This window comes from Ranitomeya variabilis, chromosome 2 (assembly GCF_051348905.1).
Source record: "Ranitomeya variabilis isolate aRanVar5 chromosome 2, aRanVar5.hap1, whole genome shotgun sequence".
NCBI lineage: Eukaryota > Metazoa > Chordata > Amphibia > Anura > Dendrobatidae > Ranitomeya > Ranitomeya variabilis.
Genome location: NC_135233.1, coordinates 819,707,112 through 819,731,130, shown reverse-complemented (window position 1 = coordinate 819,731,130; position 24,019 = coordinate 819,707,112). Strand labels below are relative to the sequence as shown.

At 42.0% G+C, this 24,019-nt stretch overlaps 1 protein-coding gene across 1 annotated transcript in view; it reads right to left on the bottom strand.

Moving 5' to 3' along the window:
* The window catches only part of COL21A1 (collagen type XXI alpha 1 chain), a 614,795-nt gene that overhangs the window by 166,073 nt on the left and 424,703 nt on the right, over window positions 1-24,019 (bottom strand). The gene's annotated exons all lie outside the window — the stretch shown is intronic.

The following is a 24,019-nucleotide window of genomic DNA, read 5'->3' as shown; positions in this document are numbered from 1 at the left end:
GCCTGTTTAGTCCTGTTACCAATTTTGAACTGCATTTAGCCTACTTTATTATTTTGGCCTATATCTGTGTTTCCTCCTCATCCTGCCCATTGCTCAGCCACTGCTAGATGAGTCTGCTGGTACATTGACCCAGACCACTACATTCCCCGTGCACTCTACACAGCCAGAATCTGACCCTGCTGAAAGTCAGGTTCCCCTTCCCGCATACTATACCACCTTACACAGGGACAAAGAGGAAGGTGCAGATGAAAGTGCAGGTTCCTTCATCAGGTGGGGCATACTCGCTTGCGACGTTTCTGGCACAGGGCCCCTCATAGTACGCAAAAGTGTCTCTGCCAGTGGGAGGCGCCACCTGCCGTCAAACACACCGCCGTACTATGAGGGGCCCTGTGCCAGTGCCAACGAGTGGGCCCCCCCTGCTTGCTCAGGATCACAGCACTTGCAAAGTTGAAATACTTACCTCTCCCTGCTCCACTGCCGTGACGTATTCCGCGTTTCCTGGGCCCACGAGAATCTTGAGCCAGCCCTACCCCCCCACAACTTTAGCCAAATGACCCCCAGTTTTCAATGTCTAACTATTATTATAAAGTAAATTAAGATTGACAAGCTTAAGTAATAAGAATTGATGTTTTTGGCATTAAAATGGGCTCTGTAGGTGTTTTCCTTTCCTCCACTCACTGCCGACTTTGATTCCCCATTGACTTGCATTGGGTTTCGTGTTTCAGTCGGCCCCCGACTTTTCGCAATAATCGGCCGATTTCACCCGACCCGACTTTTGACAAAATCGGGTTTCGCGAAACCCAACTCGATCTGAAAAAAGTAAAAGTCGCTCAACTCTACTCATGGACACATTCAAATTAGGTATATTGATGGTACATGAGATACCTCAATGACCTGTTACTCATACCGATTAGAGATATATCTTCTGTGCCTGTATTTATTGGCTATATTACCAATAAACATTACAGAGAATTTAAATCTCAATATTTTTTCCACAAAAATCACTTTATAGATTCATCTATTATAAGTATTGCATGTGAGCCCCCTTTTAATCACATTGTAAAGCGATAACAAGTAAAACAATATTGAGAGTCAATAGTGCTTATCTTCCCCATGTCATTAGGGGAGTAACAGTAGGAGAATTAACTCCTATTAAATTTAGGTGTAGTAGATAAGAGTCCTGATTCATCAAGACTGTCAATTTTAAGAACAGTCTTTATAAGGGGGAATAGTGGAGTCACATGCTACTGATTTATTAAGTGGCATATGCCTATTAATGAATCAGGAACATCTGACAAGAGGAGTATGCCTTCGTGCACCTTACCACAAATCTTGCTTCAGTTGAGTCATTATTTAATTAAATGAGCTGTGGTGTCACATCACCCGTCCCACACCTGTTGCGCCTCACATTTGCCCATTTTGGTAGAGCTGGGAGCAGGGCCGGCTCCAGGTTTTTGAGGGCCCTGGGCGAAAGAGTCTCAGTGGGCCCCCCCTTTAACACATACCACGATTCATGATCGCATATAAACACAGCCATGTAGTATATAACACAGCCCACATAGTATATAGCACAGCCACGTAGCATATAACACAGTCATGTAGTATATAACAGCCCACATAGCATATAACACAGCCCACATAGCATATAACAGCCCATATAGTATATAGCACAGCCACATAGTATATAACATGGCCCACGTAGTTTATAGAACAGCCATGTAGTATACAGCACAGCCCACACAGTAGTATACAGCACAGCCCACACAGTAGTATACAGCACAGCCCACACAGTAGTATACAGCACAGCCCACACAGTAGTATACAGCACAGCCCACACAGTAGTATACAGCACAGCCCACACAGTAGTATACAGCACAGCCCACACAGTAGTATACAGCACAGCCCACAGTAGTATATAGCACAGCCCACACAGTAGAATACAGCACTGCCCACATAGTAGTATATAGCACTGCCCACATAGTAGTATACAGCACTGCCCACATAGTATATAGCAGCCCACGTAGTATATAACACAGCCCACATAGTATATAGCAGCCCACATAGTATATAGCAGCCCACGCAGTATATAACAAAGCCCACGTAGTAAATAACAGCCCACGTAGTAAATAGCAGCCCACGTAGTATATAGCAGCCCACGTAGTATATAGCAGCCCACATAGTATATAGCAGCCCACATAGTATATAACACAGCCAATGCAGTATATAACACAGCCCATGCAGTATATAGCAGCCACGCAGTATATAGCAGCCCATGTGACGTAGTATACAGCACAGCCCACGCAGTATATAACACAGCCAGCCATTTAGTATATACAGTCAGACTCCGTAGTCTATACCTTTAGTCTGTATGATGCAAGTTGCAACATTTGAGATTTGGAAAGTAAAAGGGTCAGTGTTCAGTGTTCTCTTCTGACTATCTATGGGGGGATAAAATAGGGAGGGGAAATAGCCTCAGAGACCCTCAGTCTACATGATGACCTAACTCGTCAGGATCAGAAACCAGGAAAGGCCTGGTTCACAAACTCTGAATGAAGCAAGCAAAACAGCTTGGCATTAGGATGCACGCAGCAGGCCCAGGCCCAGCACTAAATCCCACATTTCTACACCCGGACTACCTCTATCAGCTGTGCTCCTCTCACTCGCTCCTTCAGCTGCACTGAGGTTTTTCTCGTTAACACTAGCATCGTTTGTGTCCTCACTATGTCCGCCATATTGCCGTGGTCGCTGATATTGGAATACGTGCAGTCTGGTCTTAGGGAAAACAGCTGCCAATATTTAGCTCTGCACACTAAACTGAAGACAAATTCCTGTTAACAAAAGCGGTAACTAAGGACTCGGTTACCAAGCTGCATGGGAGTAATATGGTGAACACGGGACTTATCAGCTATTGGAGGACTACAAGTTCGGTATACACATCTCATTGTACGAGACAGACTGCTCATATATTACCGAGCTGGAAGCGCTCTGCTGTAATGTGACACGGTGATGATCTCCACATGAAGCTGCTCTGGGGGGCAGGCTGCATCCCATTCCCCCCCACCCCCGCAATGTGCAGCGTTGGGACCGTCAACGAAGACGAGTCACTCACTCACTGCTTCACTCGGCGCCGTCACCCTCGTTGTGGACACGGAGAGGGTGCACCTCCTGAGTCCTGACTGCAGCTGCTGCTCGTCTTCTCCTGCTTGGCGCTGCCGCTGCTGGAGCCTGGACCTGTCCTGGAAGTGGAATGGAACGAACGGAATGGATGTGATCCGATGATCATCTTCTCTGTGCTCTTCTTGCCGGCTCTTAGGATGACGAGCCGACCGGAAGTGATAGGCAGATGACCCGGAAGTGACTCTCTTTGTATTGTATCCATGGTGATGGGCCGGCGGAGGTGAGTATCGCAGCTGCGCGGCGCCAGCGAAACCCTTAGATCTTTGTGCTGCCTGCTTCCGAGGCGCCGTTGGGCGCCGGCGATGAGGGATTTGAATGACTGAGTAGTCTGAGTCACTGTAGTCACACACAGCAGGGATGTAGTGCACTACCATAAATGGGCCCCCCCGTCTCGCCAGGGACCCGGCACTTGCCCGGGTACGCCGGGTGCTGACGCCGGCCCTGGCTGGGAGCAACAAGTATGAGCAAGCTAAAAGTCACATTTTTGCGCAACTCCAAGTTATGCAAAAATTGGGTGACTTTCACAGCAATTTATGCCAGAATTGTGATGACATTGCTTTGATGAATTGGGGCCGTGGACTATAAAGTGGAAGCTAAAAAATTGCTCAATGGGTTGATTAAACAAGGCTTTCCAAAGTGGATGCATCAGCGAGCAAAATGCAGGGTAGATAGTAATCAAAATAATGATTTCATTTTTTGCAAAATATTCATATAAATTTCAACATAAAATCAAACCTAGCTTTGGAGTATAGTAATCAGAATAAAAATATAGCTCTAAAGTATTTCCAAATATTATTTGAAGATTAAAAAATGCACATAATTCTTAATTCTGACAACACTACTGTACTGGCTCTAGCTCATCGGGTATTTATAGATTAAGTGGAATAACCTAACATCTGAAAGGTGTGGGTATGTACCGTATATACTCGAGTATAAGCCGACCCAAATATAAGCCTAGGCACCTAATTTTACGCCAAAAAACTGGGAAAACTTATTGACTCGAGTATAAACAAGAATGAATAGCCCAAAAGTATACACGGAGGATCGCATGTAAATCGAAAAAATATAAGAACTAACAAAGTCCTCCAACACCAATACACTCAATATATAATAATTTTATTAATATACGTTAAGAACAATTAAAAATTGGAAATGCAGGCAAACCATACAGATGATGGCAAAATGCAAACACTGGACATGAGAAATAGTTTATAAATTTAAGCCCTAAATAGAGCAGTGCAGAATATAACTCATCCTACAGTAGTCATACAACTAGTCTGAACAAAGATGTAAACAAGATCAATGCAGAGATAAAGTGCATAGTGCAAAAAGGTTGAATTAAATATAAGGATGTAGGGTATATGAAAACAAATGATCATGCACAATGAAGGATATATCAATCTCTTAGTATAGTGCTATACTGATTATATCGGTTTTCATCTGAAGGCAGGAAATATCAAAAACATAACATAATAAAATCATTATAATATATAGCCTTCAAAGAAAAACAGAAAAAATAATAATGTGCACACTATAACTCGAGGTAGCTAGGCACAAAGATGGCAATTCATAGTGTAAATACCCAGAGTCAATATAAATACCCTGTATGTAGTCACGTCCAGCATACCTCTCCATTCAACCTTTTTGCACTATGGACTTTATCTCTGCATTGATCTTGTTTACATCTTTGTTCAGACTGGTTGTATGACTACCTTAGGATGTGTTATATTCTGTAGTTCTTAAAATCATGTATATTGATAAAATTATTATACATTGAGTGTATTGGTGCTGGAGGACTTTGTTAGTTCTTACATTGACTCGAGTATAAGCCTGGCATGCATTGTCTCCTCATCCCCATCCCCATCACTATTCTGACCTCTCCCCACCCCCTCCCCTCATCAAACACGTTCCCCTACTCATCAAACAGCATCACTATCCTAACCAAAGTCTTAACAAAAGCATTAATAGAAACTCGATCGTGTACCAAGCTGTAGCAGAATTTTGCTGATTTTTATGTAAAAAGGCTCGGGAATCCTGAATAAGTTCACTCATCTCTATGTATAAGTCTGTGCCATGTGTGGTGCCCCAGGGTCCTGGTCATCACAGTAGCATTGCTTTCCTCACAGGGAGAGTGATGTTACGTTTGGAGGCAAGAAGGGATAACTGTCATCAGGTAAACACAAGCATGCAACACATTCACACTCCAGGCCACCAGGGGGAGCTTTTGATCCTATTTACTAGGTGACTTCCCATATATATGTGGTAGTCTGTAGGGAAAATTAGTGAGTTCTTGCCAGTAAGCAGACTGGATCAGTCTGAGGCAGAAGAGGGTTTACGGAGCTGTGTAGCCACAGTGCTGCAGCTCCTGGAAAGAGACATACAGAAAGTCAAATATATTGCAGTGAGCATGTAGGAGAGAGAAGCACAGGAGAGGATATACCAGCGGGAGACCAGCCAGGAGCAGGCTGCCTCCTTCTGAGGTGCAGAGACCGGTAGCCAGACCGCTGAGGTTGTAAGGGCCTCTACGACTTACATCAGAGACCGGCAGGACAGCTGAACTCCAAGTTACCTGTCCGCCTTATCCCCAGGAGGCACGGTGACACCCTTAGAGCCCGAGGCATGCTAGAGTCCCTATAAACAGGCTGAAGTCACCAGTCATACGGGTTATGTCCTATCCTATACGGGGGACAGAGAGACAACATCTGTGAGGACCTTATCTGAAGCCATAGGCAGTAACGGACTACAACACCGCCGCGCTAGAGGAAGTCTTTGACTTCCACCTGGATAAGGGGACTTCTAACTTGCCTCCAAGCCGGCTGGACCCTGCCTGCCCTGTGATCTGGTACCCTGGACTGTGGCTGCCTGAAGTCTTTAGTAAACAAGGTAAAGAGACTGCAAACCTGCGTCCTTGTTCCTTACTGCGCCATTTGCCATGTTCCATCTACACATCGGGAGCCCTGGGGATATACTTCACCTGTGGGACCATCTAGCTGCCATAACATTACACCAGAGGACCCCTTAACCCCTTCACCCCCGGAGCTTTTTCCGTTTTTTGTTTTCGTTTTTCGCTCCCCTCCTTCCCTGAGCCATAACTTTTTTATTTTTCTGTCAATATGGCCATGTGAGGGCTTATTTTTTGCGGGACAAGATGTACTTTTGAACGATGTCATTGGTTTTACCATGCCATGTAACATAAAACGGGAAAAAAATTCCAAGTGTGATGAAATTGCAAAAAAAGTGCAATCTCACACTTGTTTTTTGTTTGGCTTTTTTGCTAGGTTCACCACATGCTAAAACTAACCTGCCACTATGATTCTCCAGGTCATTATGAGTTCATAGATACCTAACATGTCTAGGTTATTTTTTATCTAAGTGGTGAAAAAAAATTCCAAAGTTTGCTAAACAAACAAAAACAAATTGCGTGATTTTCCGATACCCGTAGCGTCTCCAATTTTCATGATCTGGGGTCAGGTGAGGGCTTATTTTTTGTGTGCCAAGCTGGAGTTTTTAATGATACCATTTTGGTGTAGATACGTTCTTTTGATTGCCCGTTATTGCATTTTAATGCAATGTCGCGGCGACCAAAAAAACTTAATTTTGGCATTTTGATTTTTTTTCTCGATATGCCAATTAGCGGTCAGGTTAATGCTTTCTTTTTATTGATAGATTGGGCGATTCTGAACGCAGTGATACCAAATATGTGTAGGTTTGATTTTTTTAATTGTTTTATCTTGATTGGGGCGAAAGGGGGGTGATTTGAATTTTTATATATTTTTTATTTTTTTATATTTTTAAACACTTTTTTAATTTTGGCATGCTTCAATAGCCTCCATAGGAGGCTAGAAGCATGCACAACTCGATCGGCTCTGCTATATAGAGGTGAAGTACAGATCACCTCTATGTAGCAGAAATGCAGGTGTACTTTGAACGCCGACCACAGGGTGGCGCTCAAAGCAATCGGCCATCAACAACCATAGAGGTCTCAAGGAGACGTCTGGTTGTTATGGCAATGCACCCCTGACCCCCGATCATGTGACGGGGGTCAGCGGTGCGAGCACTTCCGGCCGCGTGGCCGGGAGCGCTAGTTAAATGCTGCTGTCAGCGCTTGACGGCGGCATTTAACTAGTTAATGGGTGCGGGCGGATCGCGATTCTGCTCGCGCTCATTGCGCGCACATGTCAGCTGTACAAAACAGCTGACATGTCATGGCTTTGAGGTGGGCTCACTGCCGGAGCCCACCTCAAAGCAGGGGATCTGCCAGCTGACGTACTATTCTGTCAGCTGGCAGAAAGGGGTTAAAGCAGCGTCGGTCCCCACTGACCGAATACCACAGGTGGCATCACGAACATAAACTTTATTCCCTTTAAAGACCTTTCCCTTTTACATGGGCGCCCAGGGCCACGGACCGGGTCGCCACCGTGACATCCCCCTGTGAAACACCGGACCCGGTACCGATGACCCCACGGCTCAGGCGGGGCGACTCACATGTACAGTTGTGCTCAAGAGTTTACATACCCTGGCAGAAGTTTTGCTTTCTTGGCCTTTTTTCAGAGAATATGAATGATAACACCAAAACTTTTTCTCCACTCATGGTTAGTGGTTGGGTGAAGCCATTTGTTGTCAAACTATTGTGTTTTCTCTTTTTAAATCATAATGACAGCCCAAAACAACAAAATTACCCTGATCAAAAGTTCACATACCCTGGTGATTTTGGCCTGATAACATACACAGAAGTTGACACAAATGGGTTTGAATGGCTACTAAACGTAACATCCTCACCTGTGACTTGTTTGCTTGTAATCAGTGTGTGTGCACAAAAGCTGAATGAGTTTCTGGGATCCAGACAGACTCTTGCATCTTTCATCCAGCCACTGACTTTTCTGGATTGTGAGTCATGGGGAAAGCAAAAGAATTGTCAATGGATCTATGGGAAAATGTAGTTGAACTGTATAAAACAGGAAAGGGATACAAAAAGATATCCAAGGAATTGATAATGCCAGTCAGCAGCATTCAAACTGTGATTAACAAATGGAAAATCAGGGGGTCTATAAAAGCAAAACCACGGTCAGGTAGACCAAAAAAATATTGTCCACAACTGCCGGGATGCAAAGAAAAACCCACAAATAACATCAGCTCAAATACTAGACTCTCTGAAAACTAGCGGTGTTGCTGTTTCAAGATGCACAATAAGGAGGCACTTGAAGAAAATTGGGCTGCATGGTCAAGCTGCAAGAAGAAAGCTATTACTGAGCAAATGCCACAAAGAATCTCGCCTATAATGCGCAAAACAGCACAGAGACAAGCCTCAAAACTTCTGGAACAAGGTAATTTGGAGTGATGAGACCAAAATTAAACTTTTTGGCCACAACGATAAACGTGACATTTGGAGAGAGGTCAACAAGACCTACAGTATGAGGAAAGGATCATCATTCCTACTGTAAAGTTCGGAGGTGGATCGCTGATGTTTAGGGAACGTGTGAGCTACAAAGGCACAGGAAACTTGGTCAAAGTTGAAGGAAAGATGAATGCAGCATGTTATCAGCAAATACAGGAGGCAAATTTGCACTCATCAGCCCAGAAGCTGTGCATGGGACGTACTTGGACGTTCCAACATGACAGCAATCCAAAACACAAGGCCAAGTCGACCTGTCATTGCCTACAGCAGAACAAAGTGAAGGTTCTGGAGTGGCCATTTCAGTCTCCTGACCTCAATATTATTGATTTATACAAAAAAAGGTTGCACTCTATCATGCTAAAGCATGTCAATTTAGAATATGTGAAATTTGAATAGTAATATGGCTTTGGAGGATTAGGAAAAAATATGACACGCTTAGCATAAAATTTGGCCAAATATTATGTGCCCATCAACCATAATCAAGGTGGTGTCAGCCTGATGGGTCCCTGACCTGTGAGAATACCTCTCTATAGCTGATGACTGAATTCCTGGGTGAATGTGGACACCTTTGTCAGCAATGCCTGTATTTATGGGTAAGTAGGGACCTGCTGTAATTAAAGGAACTGGAGGCTTTTTGTCAAGAAGAGTGTGCATCTTTACCATCTGAGAAAATGAAGACCTTCATCCACAACTACCACAAAAGACTTCAAGCTGTCATTGATGCTAGAGGGGGCAATACACGGTATTAAGAAATTGGGTGTGAACTTTTGATCAGAGTCATTTGGATGTTTTTGGTTGTCATTATGATTTAGAAAGAGAAACCACAGTAGTTTGACAATAACTGGCTTCACCCAACCACTAACCATGAGTGGAGAAAAAGTTTTGGTGTTGTCATTCATATTCTCTGGAAAAAAAGACCAAGAAAGCAAAAATTGTGCCTAGGTTTGTAAACTTTTGAGCACAACTGTATATGCATGTATAATTGTGTACCATGTACAAGTGTGCATAATTGTGTTTCATGTACATGTATGTATAAATATGTGCCATGTACATGTATGTATGTGTGTGTCATGTACATGTATGTATAAGTGTGTTCCATGTACATGTGCGTTCTGTGTACATGTGTGTGCTGTGTATAAGTGTATGCCATTTACATTTGTGTACAAGTGTGTGCCATGTAGATGTATGTGTAAGCGTGTGCCGTGTACATGTGTGTGCTGTGTACATCAAAATGCTTTGTATAAGTGTTTGCTATGTACATTTGTGTGTATAAGTGTGTGACATGTACATGGATGTATAAGTGGGTGCCGTGTACCTGTGTGTTATGTACATATAAGTGTGCATGTTTATATATTTTATTACATTATTCTAACTTGTATATATGTTAATAGTATGTATGTGTAGATGGCCGGGTATACTGTAGATACACAGTAGCTGCTGACTGACTTTAAGCATTTATGCCCCCACTGTGTTCAATAAAATTAGTAAAAGATTATGCCCTTTAGGACCTAAACTACTCATCTGCTCCAATCTCTGTGTCCCCAACAACACATAATGCTGCTTATGTCCCTAAAGTGCTGCAGCCTTTCAGTGTCAGACAGTAAAATGAATGCAGACCATCAGCAGCCTCTGATAGGATCCAGTGCTCATGTGGGATAAGTAACGACAATCCCTTGAACCCCTTAAGGAGCGGACAATTTTTGTTTTTTTGCTTTATTTTTTTTTTCCTTATTTCAAGAGACATAACTTTTTTCTTTTTTTGTCATCATGGCCATATGAGGGCTTGTTGTTTGCTGGATGAGTTATACTTTTGAATGACACCATCAATTTTACCATGTGATGTACTGGAAAGTGGAAAAAAGATTAAAAGTGAGGCGAAATAGCAAAAAAACCGCAATTCAGCAATTGTTTTTTGTGTTTACAGTGTTCACTTTACTGCAAAAAATACCTGGCAATATGGTTCTCCAGGTCAGTATGATTACGCAGATATCAAACACGTATACTGTAGTTTTTGCTTTATTTAACTGGTGAAAAAAAATCATAAATCTATAAAGAAAAAAATTGATTGTGATGTCATTTTCTGAGACCCGTAACATTTTAAGTTTTCAGGATATGCGGCTGCGTGAGGGCTTATTTTTGCATCCTGAGCTGGTGTTTTCATTGATACCATTTTGGAGTAGATATGAAGTTTTGATTGCCTGTTATACTTTTTTGTGTGTTTTTACTTTGGATCAGGAATGGAGGGAGCATTGGCTTTATCTGCCTAGGTCACCAAAATACCTTGTCCCACCCCTGCTCTGTGTGTGTGTGTGGTTGACTTTAGAATGTATGAGCTTCTGGTGGTTTATATTAGTGAAGACAGAATGTATGGGCTCTAAATAGATATATATATGTGTCTGTAGGAAGGTGCTGTGTGTAGACAATTATGTATGTGCTCTGTATACATGTATATGTATGTGCTCTGTGTATACGTGTGTGTGTGTGCTTGGTGTATAATAATGATGTATGTGTGTAACATGAAGTGTGTGTGTCACATACAGTGCATAGCATCCATTTATTAATCCCGGCAGTGCAGGCGAGAGCTCATAGGTGTAAACATGTCAGCAATCGCCTAACGAATGATACTTATTCATTGGGTGATGGTATTGTTTGTGCCAGAACAAAAATAACTGTCCTCCGCAGCACATCGCCCAGAGAAAACTGCAGATGTGCTGCTGATAACATGATATGTATGGTGCCAAATTGATCTATTAGTGATTCTTCTGTGCCCATCATTCTTTGCCAACTTGTGTAAAGAGGTCGGGAAACAAGGGACAAACGACTTCAATATTGTCTGTTGTGCTCATTTAACGGCCTGTACTCAACTCATCTAAATGCAACCTAAATGTTTGAGTGTGATGTGCAATATGTGAACATTTAGGGCCACACTCTAAGCTTTTTCCCAGTGCCAAGGGCCAGCGTCAGCACCCGGCACACCCGGGCAAGTGCCGGGGCCCTGAGCAGGCAGGGGGCCTACTCACCATCGCGGACACTGGCGCACTATAGTGCCACCCCCGCGAGTGGACCCCCCGCCTGCTCTGGGCCCCAGCACTTGCGATACTTACCTCTCCCGGTTCCAGCGCTGCAGCATCTTCCATCCTCTGACTGTGACGTTCAGGCCAGAGGGCACGATGACGTCACCAGTGTGTGCCCTCTGTCTGAGCAGTCGCATCACAGAGAGCAGGAAGACGCCGATGCTGAGGAGTCCAGAGCAGAGCAGCATCAAGCAACGAGAGGTGAGTATTTCATTTTTTTTTATATTTGGAGCAATATATGGGGACCATCAGAACGGGCCCATATATGGAGCATTATATGGGGCTAATTCTATATGGAGTATCTTATGGGGCCAATAATATAGGGAGTATCTTATGAAGCCAATTCTATAGGGAGCATTATATGGGGCCAATTTAATATGGAGCATCTTATGGGGCCAATTCAATATGGAGCAGTATATGGAGCCAATTACATATGGAGCAGTATATGGGGCCAATAATATATGAAGCATCTTATGGGACTAATTATATATGGAGCATTTTATATGGCCAATTATATATGGAGCATTATATGGGGCCCATTATACATGGAGCATCTTATGGGGCCAATTATTTTTGGAGCATTATATGGGATTCATTCTGTAAGGAGCATTATATGGGGCCCATTCTGTATGGAGCAATATATGGGACTCAGTATACTGTATGGGGCCGATCATATACGGGATGGATCATTATATGAGGCCCATTATATATGGAGCAATAGATGGGGCCCATCATATACTGTATGGAGAATTATATGTGGCTCACTATACTGTATGGAGCATTATATGGGGTCAATTCCCTATGCAGCAATATATGCAGCTCATTCTGTATGGAGTACTCGGTGGTGCCCATTATACTGTATGGAGCATTATATGAGGCTCATTATTCTGTATGGAGCATAATATTGGACTCATTATTCTGATTGGAGCAATATTTGGGGCTCATTCAGGACTATGTGGTGCCAATTATACTGTATGAAGCACTATATGGGGCCATTATACTGTATGGGGCAATATATGGGGCTCATTATTCTGTTTGGAGCAATATATGGGGCTCATTATTCTGTATAGAGGACTATACTGTCCAGTTTCTGAGCTAATGTAGAATGCACAATAGATATCACTCATTTAATGTAAGAAGTAAGTGAAATCTTTGGCATTGTACTATACCTATATTTCTCTGCCGTATCCATACATTATGAATTGTGGTATGTGTTAAAGGGGCCCACCGGGACTCTTTCAACCAGGGCCCATGAAAACCTGGAGCCAGCCCTGCCAGTGCCCCACTTTGTTTAAAACTGGCCCTGTTTAGAACAGTTGGGGAATAGAGTTCAGCACTGTTTGAAATGATGTGCCAACCCTGCCTCTGAAAAACACACCTGATGATTGAAAACATTATCTACAAGCTTGCTATTCCAAAGATAAACTAGTAAGTGAAAGCCATTCCAAGTGACTACCTGTTTGAGAGAATGCCAAGCATGGGTAAAGCTGTAATAAGAGTAAATATAGGAATTCTAAGGTTTAACACATATTCTGGTTTATTTCACATGTTTTTGACAGCTTTTTCCCATGTGTTTTCTTTCGCAGTTGTGCTGCCTTCAGTCCACAATGTTCACATTCAATAGGAACAAGGAAAATCATTGCATGAAAAGGTATGTCCAAACTTTTGACAGACACTGTACTTATAGATATAGAGATTTAAATATATATACTGTATATACCGTATGCTATATATAGTATCTAATTGACTTTCCAGGGCTTTATTATTAAGATATCTATTAGAGCTTTGGTTGTTCCCCTGAAGAGACACTTCGTTCCAAGAACAATTTGGAAAAGAAATCAGTTTTTCCAAAGTCAAATTTTCCAAAAGGGAATTCCCAATGTTTGTCTCAATCTGGAGTTATTCCTATTTCTATTTCAACCTACTTTTTCCCATCCAAAAATATCTAAAACTATTAGACAAACTAGAAGATATCTGATTTAACGCATTGTAATGTGAGCAACAGAAAGAAAATATATTGTGTGCTACCAAACAATGAATACATGAGAGAATCTAGCCCGAACTAGATACACTATAAGTAGGGCAATTTACGTATCTACACCCAAGAATGCCTGCCACAGATCCCTGCCTCAACGATCCTGCTAAAGATTCACCCAATGTGCTTCAAACAGAGAGACTGTTAATTCTTCCATGTAGTTTGTTTACAGAGTACAGAGGAGGTTGTATTTATCTGTGGGATCCCTACCCCAAAATTAAATTGAACAGAAAACTGATAATTCATGTTTTAGTCTCCCTTAGGTATGCACGCAAAGATTATTTGTTAACTGTTTATGACATTATATAATACTATATTGTTGGACGCGATGGGAGTATAGTAGTGCTTGAAAGTTTGTGATCCCTTCAGAATGTTCAATTTTTCTGCATTAATTTGACCTAAACTACATCAGATTTTCATACAAGTCCTAAAAGTAAAGAGAACAAATGAGTCAAAGAAATTAGACTTTGTCATTTTTTAATAAGGAAAATGTCTGTGAGTAGCAAATGTATTAGGTATTAACCCCTTCCTGACATCAGACGTACTATCCCGTCGAGGTGGGGTGGGCCCGTATGACCGCCGACGGGATAGTACGTCATCATCGATCAGCGGCGCTCACGGGGGGAGCGCGGCCGATCGCGGCCGGGTGTCAGCTGCATATCGCAGCTGACATCCGGCACTATGTGCCAGGAGCGGTCACGGACCGCCCCCGGCACATTAACCCCCGGCACACCGCGATCAAACATGATCGCAGTGTACCGGCGGTATAGGGAAGCATCGCGCAGGGAGGGGGCTCCCTGCGGGCTTCCCTGAGACCCCCGGAGCAACGCAATGTGATCGCGTTGCTCTGAGGGTATCCTACCTCCCTCCTCGCCGCAGGTCCCGGATCCAAGATGGCCGCGGCATCCGGGTCCTGCAGGGAGGGAGGTGGCTTACCGAGTGTCTGCTCAGAGCAGACACTTGGTAAGCCTGCAGCCCTGCACAGCAGATCGTCGATCTGGCAGAGTGCTGTGCACACTGCCAGATCAATGATCTGTGATGTCCCCCCCTGGGACAAAGTAAAAAAAAAAATTTTCCACATGTGTAAAAAAAAAAAAAAAATTCCTAAATAAATAATAATAAAAAAAATATATTATTCCCATAAATACATTTCTTTATCTAAATAAAAAAAACAAAACAATAAAAGTACACATATTTAGTATCGCCGCGTCCGTAACGACCCAACCTATAAAACTGCCCCACTAGTTAACCCCTTCAGTAAACACCGTAAGAAAAAAAAAAAAAAACGAGGCAAAAAACAACGCTTTATTACCATACCGCCGAACAAAAAGTGGAATAACACACGATCAAAAAGACTGATATAAATATCCATGGTACCGCTGAAAACGTCATCTTGTCCCGCAAAAAACAAGCCACCATACAGCATTATCAGCAAAAAAATAAAAAAGTTATAGTCCTGAGAATAAAGCGATACCAAAATAATTATTTTTTCTATATTTTAGTTTTTATCGTATAAAAGCGCCAAAACATAAAAAAATGATATAAATGAGATATCGCTGTAATCGTACTGACCCGACGAATAAAACTGCTTTATCAATTTTACCAAACGCGGAACGGTATAAATGCCTCTCCCAAAAGAAATTCATGAATAGCAGGTTTTTGGTCATTCTGCCTCACAAAAATCGGAATAAAAAGCGATCAAAAAATGTCACGTGTCCGAAAATGTTACCAATAAAAACGTCAACTCGTCCCACAAAAAACAAGACCTCACATGACTCTGTGGAGCAAAATGTGGAAAAATTATAGGTCTCAAAATGTGCAGACGCAAAAACTTTTTTGCTATTAAAAGTGTCGCTGGTTTCACACTTGCGTTTTTGTCTGCAGCGTTTTTTGCACAAAAAAATGCATGCGTTTTTTCCCTATATTTAACATTGAAAACGCATGCGTTTTTTTGTACGCGTTTGGTCGCGTTTTCAAACGCATGCGGTTTTTTTCTGCATGCGTTCATTTTCAGAAATACAACCTGCAGTATTTTCTTGCGTTTTTAAGCACATGCGTTTGTTTGCGTTAAAAACGCATGCATTTTTATCGAAAAAAAACAGAAAACACACTGAAAAGCCACCCACCACCATCAAGGTGATAAAGGGATCCAAACCCTAACCCTAACTCTACCCCTAACCTCACCCCTAACCGTTTAATGAACATTTTCTGACAGTCATAGTGCCACGTATTTCAGTGCCACGTATTTCAGTGCCACGTATTTCAGTGCCACGTATTTCAGTGCCACGTATCACGTATTTCAGTGCCACGTGTTTCAGTGCCACGTATTTCAGTGCCATGTATCACGTATTTCAGTGCCACATATTTTAGTACCACGTATTTCAGTGCCACGTATTTCAGTGCCACGTATTTCAGTGCCACGTATTTCAGTGCCACGTATTTCAGTGCCACGTATTTCAGTGCCACGTGTTTCAGTGCCACGTATTTAAGTGCCACATATCACATATTTCAGTGCCACGTATTTAAGTGCCACGTATTTCAGTGCCACGTATTTCAGTGCCACGTATTTCAGTGCCACGTATTTCAGTGCCACGTATTTCAGTGCCACGTATCACATATTTCAGTGCCACGTATTTAAGTGCCACGTATTTCAGTGCCACGTATTTCAGTGCCACGTATTTCAGTGCCACGTATCATGTATTTCAGTGCCACGTGTTTCAGTGCCACGTATTTAAGTGCCACATATCACGTATTTCAGTGCCACGTATTTCAGTGCCACGTATTTCAGTGCCACGTATTTCAGTGCCACGTATTTCAGTGCCACGTATTTCAGTGCCACGTATTTCAGTGCCACGTATTTCAGTCACGTTTAGGGTTAGGGTTAGGGGTAGGGTTAGGGTTAGGGCTAGGGTTGGAGGTAAAGTTAGGGTTAAGGTTTGGATTACATTTACGTTTGGATTAGGGTTGGGATTAGAATTATGGGTGTGTCAGGGCTAGGGGTGTGGTTAGGGTTACCGTTGGGATTAGGGTTAGGGGTGTGTTTGGGTTAGGGTTTCAGGTAGAATTGGGGAGTTTCCACTGTCCAGGCACATCAGGGGCTCTCCAAGCGCGACATGGCGTCCAATCTCAATTCCAGCCAATTCTGTGTTGAAAAAGTAAAACAGTGCTCCTTCCCTTCCGAGCTCTCCCGTGCGCCCAAAAAGGGGTTTACCCCAACATATGTGTTATCAGCGTACTCGGGACAAATTGAACAACAACTTCTGGGGTCCAAGTTCTCTTGTTATCCTTAGGAAAATAAAAATTTGGGGGGCTAAAAATCATTTTTGTGGGGAAAAAAAGATGTTTTATTTTCACGGCTCTGCGTTATAAACTGTAGTGAAACACTTGGGGGTTCAAAGTTCTCACAACACATCTAGATAAGTTCCTTGGGAGGTCTAGTTTCCAATATGGGGTCACTTGTGGGGGGTTTGTACTGTTTGGGTACATCAGGGGCTCTGCAAATGCAACGTGACGCCTGCAGACCAATCCATTTAAGGCTGCATTCCAAATGGCGCTCCTTCCCTTCCGAGCTCTGTCATGCACCCAAACAGTGGTTCCCCCCCACATATGGGGTATCAGCGTACTCAGGACAAATTGGACAACTTTTGGGGTCTAATTTATCCTGTTACCCTTGTGAAAATACAAAACTGGGGGCTAAAAAATCATTTTTGTGAAAAAAAAAAAAGAATTTTTATTTTCACGGCTTTGCGCTATAAACTTTAGTGAAACACTTGGGGGTTCAAAGTTCTCAAAACACATCTAGATAAGTTCCTTGGGAGGTCTAGTTTCCAATATGGGGTCACTTGTGGGGGGTTTGTACTGTTTGGGTACATCAGGGGCTCTGCAAATGCAACGTGACGGCTGCTGACCAATCCATTTAAGTCTGCATTCCAAATGGCGCTCCTTCCCTTCCGAGCTCTGTCATGCGCCCAAACAGTGGTTCCCCCCCACATATGGGGTATCAGCGTACTCAGGACAAATTGGAAAACAAATTTTGGGGTCCAATTTATTCTGTTACCCTTGTAAAAATACAAAGCTGGGTGCTAAAAAATCATTTTTGAGAAAAAAAATAAAAATTATTTTCACGGCTCTGCGTTATAATCTGTAGTGAAACACTTGGGGGTTCAAAGCTCTCAAAACACATCTAGATAAGATCCTTAGGGGGTCTACTTTCCAAAATGGTGTCACTTGTAGGGAGTTTCAATGTTTAGGCACATCAGGGGCTCTCCAAACGCAACATGGCGTCCCATCTCAATTCCAGTCAATTTTGCATTGAAAAGTCAAATGGCGCTCCTTCCCTTCCAAGCTCTGCCATGCGCCCAAACAATGGTTTACACCCACATATAGGGTATCATCGTACTCAGGACAAATTGCACAACATTTTTTGGGGTCCAATTTCTTCTCTTACCCTTGGGAAAATAAAAAATTGGGGGCGAAAAAATCATTTTTGTGAAAAAATATGATTTTTTATTTTTACGGCTCTGCATTATAAACTTCTGTGAAGCACTTGGTGGGTCAAAGTGCTCACCACACATCAAGATAAGTTCCTTAGGGGGTCTACTTTCCAAAATGGTGTCACTTGTAGGGGGTTTCAGTGTTTAGGCACATCAGGGGCTCTCCAAACGCAACATGGCGTCCCATCTCAATTCCAGTCAATTTTGCATTGAAAAGTCAAATGGCGCTCCTTTCCTTCCGAGCTCTGCCATACGCCCAAACAGTGGTTTACCCCCACATATGGGGTATCAGCGTACTCAGGACAAATTGTACAACAACTTTGGTGGTCCATTTTCTCCTGTTACCCTTGGTAAAATAAAACAAATTGGAGCTGAAATAAATTTTGTGTGAAAAAAAGTTAAATGTTCATTTTTATTTAAACATTCCAAAAATTCCTGTGAAACACCTGAAGGGTTAATAAATTTCTTGAATGTGGTTTTGAGCACCTTGAGGGGTGCAGTTTTTAGAATGGTGTCACACTTGAGTATTTTCTATCATATAGACCCCTCAAAATGACTTCAAATGAGATGTGGTCCCTAAAAAAAAATGGTGTTGTAAAAATGAGAAATTGCTGGTCAACTTTTAACCCTTATAACTCCGTCACAAAAAAAAATTTTGGTTCCAAAATTGTACTGATGTAAAGTAGACATGTGGGAAATGTTACTTATTAAGTATTTTGTGTGACATATGTCTGTGATTTAAGGGCATAAAAATTCAAAGTTGGAAAATTGCAAAATTTTCAAAATTTTCGCCAAATTTCCATTTTTTTCACAAATAAACGCAAGTTATATCGAATAAATTTTACCACTAACATGAAGTACAATATGTAACGAGAAAACAGTGTCAGAATCGCCAAGATCCGTCAAAGCGTTCCAGAGTTATAGCCTCATAAAGGGACAGTGGTCAGAATTGTAAAAATTGGCCCGGTCATTAACGTGCAAACCACCCTTGGGGGTGAAGGGGTTAAACGTTTAGGATTAGCAGATAAATTGAAGGTAAAATTGTGATTTCAATCAATGAAATGACAATCAGATGTGAGTGGCAATCTGATTTAATTAACTCCTTCATGATAAGGCTATTTCCTTTATTTATTTATTTATTTTCACTTTTGTGTTTTACTCCCCTTCTTCCAAGAGACATAACTTGTTTCATTATTCCATCCCCATAGCCATATCAGTGCTTTTTGTTTCAGGAATAGTTGTACTTTTGAATGACATTATTTATTCTGTTTTTTTCTTGTACTGGAAAATAGGAAAAAGATGATTGACCACTTCAGTATGAGTATGCAGATACCAAACATGTATAGTTTTCTATTTATTTAAGTGGGGAATAAAAACTAGGAAATTCGTTAAGAAATAAAAATGAGGCTTTTGTCACCATTTTCCAAGACCTGTAATGTTTTAATTTCTGAAGATATGGGGATGTGTGAGGACTTATTTTTTTTCACACTGAGCTGATGTTTTTACTGGTAATATTTTGATATCCTGATCGCCTGTTATTGCATTTTATTGCTTTGTTGTGGTGGACAAAAAACATCATTCTGGTGTTTTTGATTTTTTTCTCATTACGCCGTTTACCAATCGGATTATTTCATTTTAAATTTTGATAGATCAGACTTTTACGAACGCAGTGGTACCAAATATGTGTATTTTTATTTTTTTATTTTTTAATGGGCAAAACTAAAGTGATTTGAAGTTTTGTGTTGTTTTTTTCATATTTTTTTTAAACCTTTTCACTTTTTACTGTATTTGTTAATCCACTTAGAGGATTGAAGCTGTGATCATCCGATCATTTGTGATATACAAGCGAGCTTGCTAGTCCATGCTCGATACTCCATCGAGCACTGGGATGCTCGGGCGTGCTCGTCACTCGATTGAGTATCGCGGATGCTTGAGCGCCATGCTCAAGTCCCGGCCCCATGTTTTTTGTGGCTGTTAGACAACCAATAAATATTTGGGTATAGACTGCCATAAATGGTAATGCCTTAGTCATGCTGGTTACTGGCATTACTGTGATTGGCTGGCCGCATTGCATCATCGGGTCTTATATAAGACCCAGTCATGCGATGCTTGGCAAACTTTCCCATGGAAGTAGTTCATAGAGAGCTGATCTAGGAGGAAAAGCTTGGATTAGAGCAGGCATACATTCAGTGCCTTATTGCTATTGCAGTACTTGTATACTGCTGTGCACCATTAAAACAAAAGTCTTTTTTAGGGCTACATACATCCTTCACCATATCACCAGGGTCATCATGCAACCCTCGCTCCAAATATTTAGAGGGTCATCATGTGGAGTTTAAAAAACAAAAAAAGCACATGTTGTAAGTGCGTTTACACAGGTGTTTTTAGCCTGGTTTTAGTAAATAAACAGTTTTTAAAAATTATGTGGAGTCCAGTCTATTTTTGACTGCCAGCCTGGGTAGATCTTCTCAGCCTAAAAATACAAGCCCGCATCCACCCAAGAATTGGTGCATCACATTCATTGCTCCAATTCTGGCACTTTTCCAGACTCTTCCCGATTGCCCTGGTATAGTAACAATTGGGGTAATGTTAGTTGGGGTTGATGAAAGCTGTGATTTGTCAAAAAGCACAGCTGCCATCAACCCTTATGGTTAGCAATGGAGTGGTGTCACTCTCATTACTATGCCAGTAATAAAAAATAAAAACACAGACACAAAAAAATCTTTATATGAATAAAGACTCCCCCACGCTATCCCTTGTTCACTAATTTGTTGACATTTTTTTTTTAAAGATTCCACGCAAGGCTTAAGCAATCCAACTAATTCATAGGCCGGAAAAGAATACCTGACAGACATAAAGACAGAAATAAAGACACTACCCTCCTTCATTCACCAAATTATTACCCAAAATGCCACTCAGCTCAGATGTAGTCCACGTTCCTCGAATATATCCCCGCGATCTGTGAAAAGCAGTAAAGTTCCTGCTATTCACTGCCTGCCTGCCTGTGCATGTTAAATCCCGCTGTCAGAGATTGACAGTGGGATTTAACAGATTAACAGCTGCAGTTGGAGCTGTTAGTGACACATGATGGCTGATTAAATCATCCATCTTAGGGTATGTGCACACGTCAGGATGGTTATACTCACCCTCTGCAGACAGCCGATCTCCTCAGCGGTGTCCGTTCCAATAGATGGTGTGGTACAGGACCTTCGATGACGTCGCGGTCACGTGACCGCGACGTCATCGCAGGTCCTTCACCACACCTTCTATAGGAACAGAAGCGGCAGCATGCATTGCTAAGAGGCGGGAAGACTCCGGGGGCCATCGAAGGTGAGTATATGACTATTTTTTATTTTATTTCTTTTTTTTTTACCAATTATACGGTGCCCAGTCCGTGGAGGAGAGTCTCCTCTCCTCCACCCTGGGTACCAACCGCACATGATCTGCTTACTTCCCGCATGGTGGGCACAGCCACATGCGGAAAGTAAGCAGATCAATGTATTTCTAGGTGTGCGGAATCCCCGCAATTCCGCAAATTTATTGAACATGTTGCTTTTTTTTCCACTATGAGATTTTTTCGCAGATAAAAATGCAACATTTGCACAAGAATTGCGGAATACACTTAAAATAATGGGAGGCATATGTAAGCGTTTTTTCCGCGGTTTTTTCGCATTTTTATCACGTTTTTATAGAGAAAAAACGCGAAAAAACGCGAAAAATACTGAACGTGTGCACATGGCCTTATATCAGAAAAGATAGGCAAAGGAAGGGAAATGGCATATGATGTAAGTTTATGTCACAAAGGGGTTAAAGAACATGGATCTATCAAAGTCTGATCTTCACATGCTTATGGAATTGTATAATAAAAAAAGGAGTTATGTGAGGTCCTCAGAAAAAGAGTTACTGATGTTCATCAGACTGCAAAAGATTACAGAACTATGTCTACAGAGTTTGAACTTCACAAATCCACAGTTAGATAGTTTGTGCACATATGGCAGAAAATCATCACCATTATTACCATCCCAAGCAGTGGTCGTCCAACAAAGATAACGCCAAGAGTGATGCATATAATAGTCTGCTAGGTAACAATGGAACCCAAGGTAACCTCTAACCAACTAAGGGTACTGTCACACAGTGGCACTTTTGTCGCTACGACGGTACGATCCGTGACGTTCCAGCGATATCCATACGATATCGCTGTGTCTGACACGCAGCAGCGATCAGGGACCCTGCTGAGAATCGTACGTCGTAGCAGATCGTTTGGAACTTTCTTTCGTCGCTGGATCTCCCGCTGTCATCGTTGGATCGGTGTGTGTGACACCGATCCAACGATGCGTTCGCTTGTAACCAGGGTAAACATCGGGTTACTAAGCGCAGGGCCGCGCTTAGTAACCCGATGTTTACCCTGGTTACCATCGTAAAAGTAAAAAAAAAAAAACCGTACATACTCACATTCCGGTGTCCGTCAGGTCCCTTGCAGTCTGCTTCCCGCTCTGACTGACTGCCGGCCGGAAAGTAAGAGCAGAGCACAGCGGTGACGTCACCGCTGTGATCTGCTTTCACTTTACGGCGGCAGTCAGTCAGAGCGGGAAGCAGACTGCAAAGGGACCTGACGGACACCGGAATGTGAGTATGTACTGTTTTTTGTTTTTTTTTTACTTTTACGATGGTAACCAGGGTAAACATCGGGTTACTAAGCGCGGCCCTGCGCTTAGTAACCCGATGTTTACCCTGGTTACCCAGGGCCTTCGGCATCGTTGGTCGCTGGAGAGCGGTCTGTGTGACAGCTCTCCAGCGACCACACAACGACTTTCCAACGATCACGGCCATGTCGTATCGCTGGTCGTGATCGTTGGAAAGTTGCAGAGTGTGACAGTACCCTAAAGGTCTCTAGCTAATGTAATGTTCACAAGTCCATCAACGAGAGGGCATTGATTAACAATGGTGTACATGGCAGGATTGCAAGGAGTAGCAAGGAGAAAAAAGATTTCCAAAAAGAATATTGTGGCCTGTCTGCAGTTTGCTAATGATCCTCTGGACAGAAGTATATTGGAACAATGTTTTCTGGACAGATGAGACGAAAATTGAATTTTTTGTTTTAAATGAAAAGCATTATTTTTGAAGAAAAAAACTCCTCTGCATTGTAGCATGGAAACCTCATGTGGTCTTTGAAACATGCTGGTGATATAGTAGTGTCATGGTTTAGGTCTGTGTAGCTGCATCTGGGCCAAGATGTTTTGCAATCAATGATGGAGAAATAATTTTCTAGGACATATTAGGACAAAATAATAAGACATCTCTGAATCAGCTGAAATTCAAGAGAACATCTGTCATGCAGCAAGACAAAAGCCTAAAGCACACAAGGTGTTCTACAAAACAATGATTTAAGAAGAACAAAGTCAACATTTTGTAATGGCCAAGTAAAAGTCTTGACCTTAATTGGATAGAAATGTTGCGGAAGGACCTAAAATACGTAGTTCATGGGAGAAAACGTACCAACATAATAGAGTTTACATTGTTTTATAGGCAGGAGTGAGCTCAAATTAGTCCAAGACGATGGAGCAAATACAAGAAACATTTAGATGATGATAGCTATTTCTCCACAAGGGGCTAATATCAGATCCTGCTAAGGTTCACAAACTTTTTTCACTCAGATATAGTATTTGATCATTTTATGTATTTAAAATATCACAAAGTCTTTTATGTCTGACTTATTTGTTTAATTTGGTTCTTGTCACATGTTTTTAGGACATGTAGACATGTATGAAAATCTGATGAATTTTTAAACTAAATTAATGAAGAAATGTGGAAAATTCTCAAGAGTTCACAAACTTTTAAATACCTC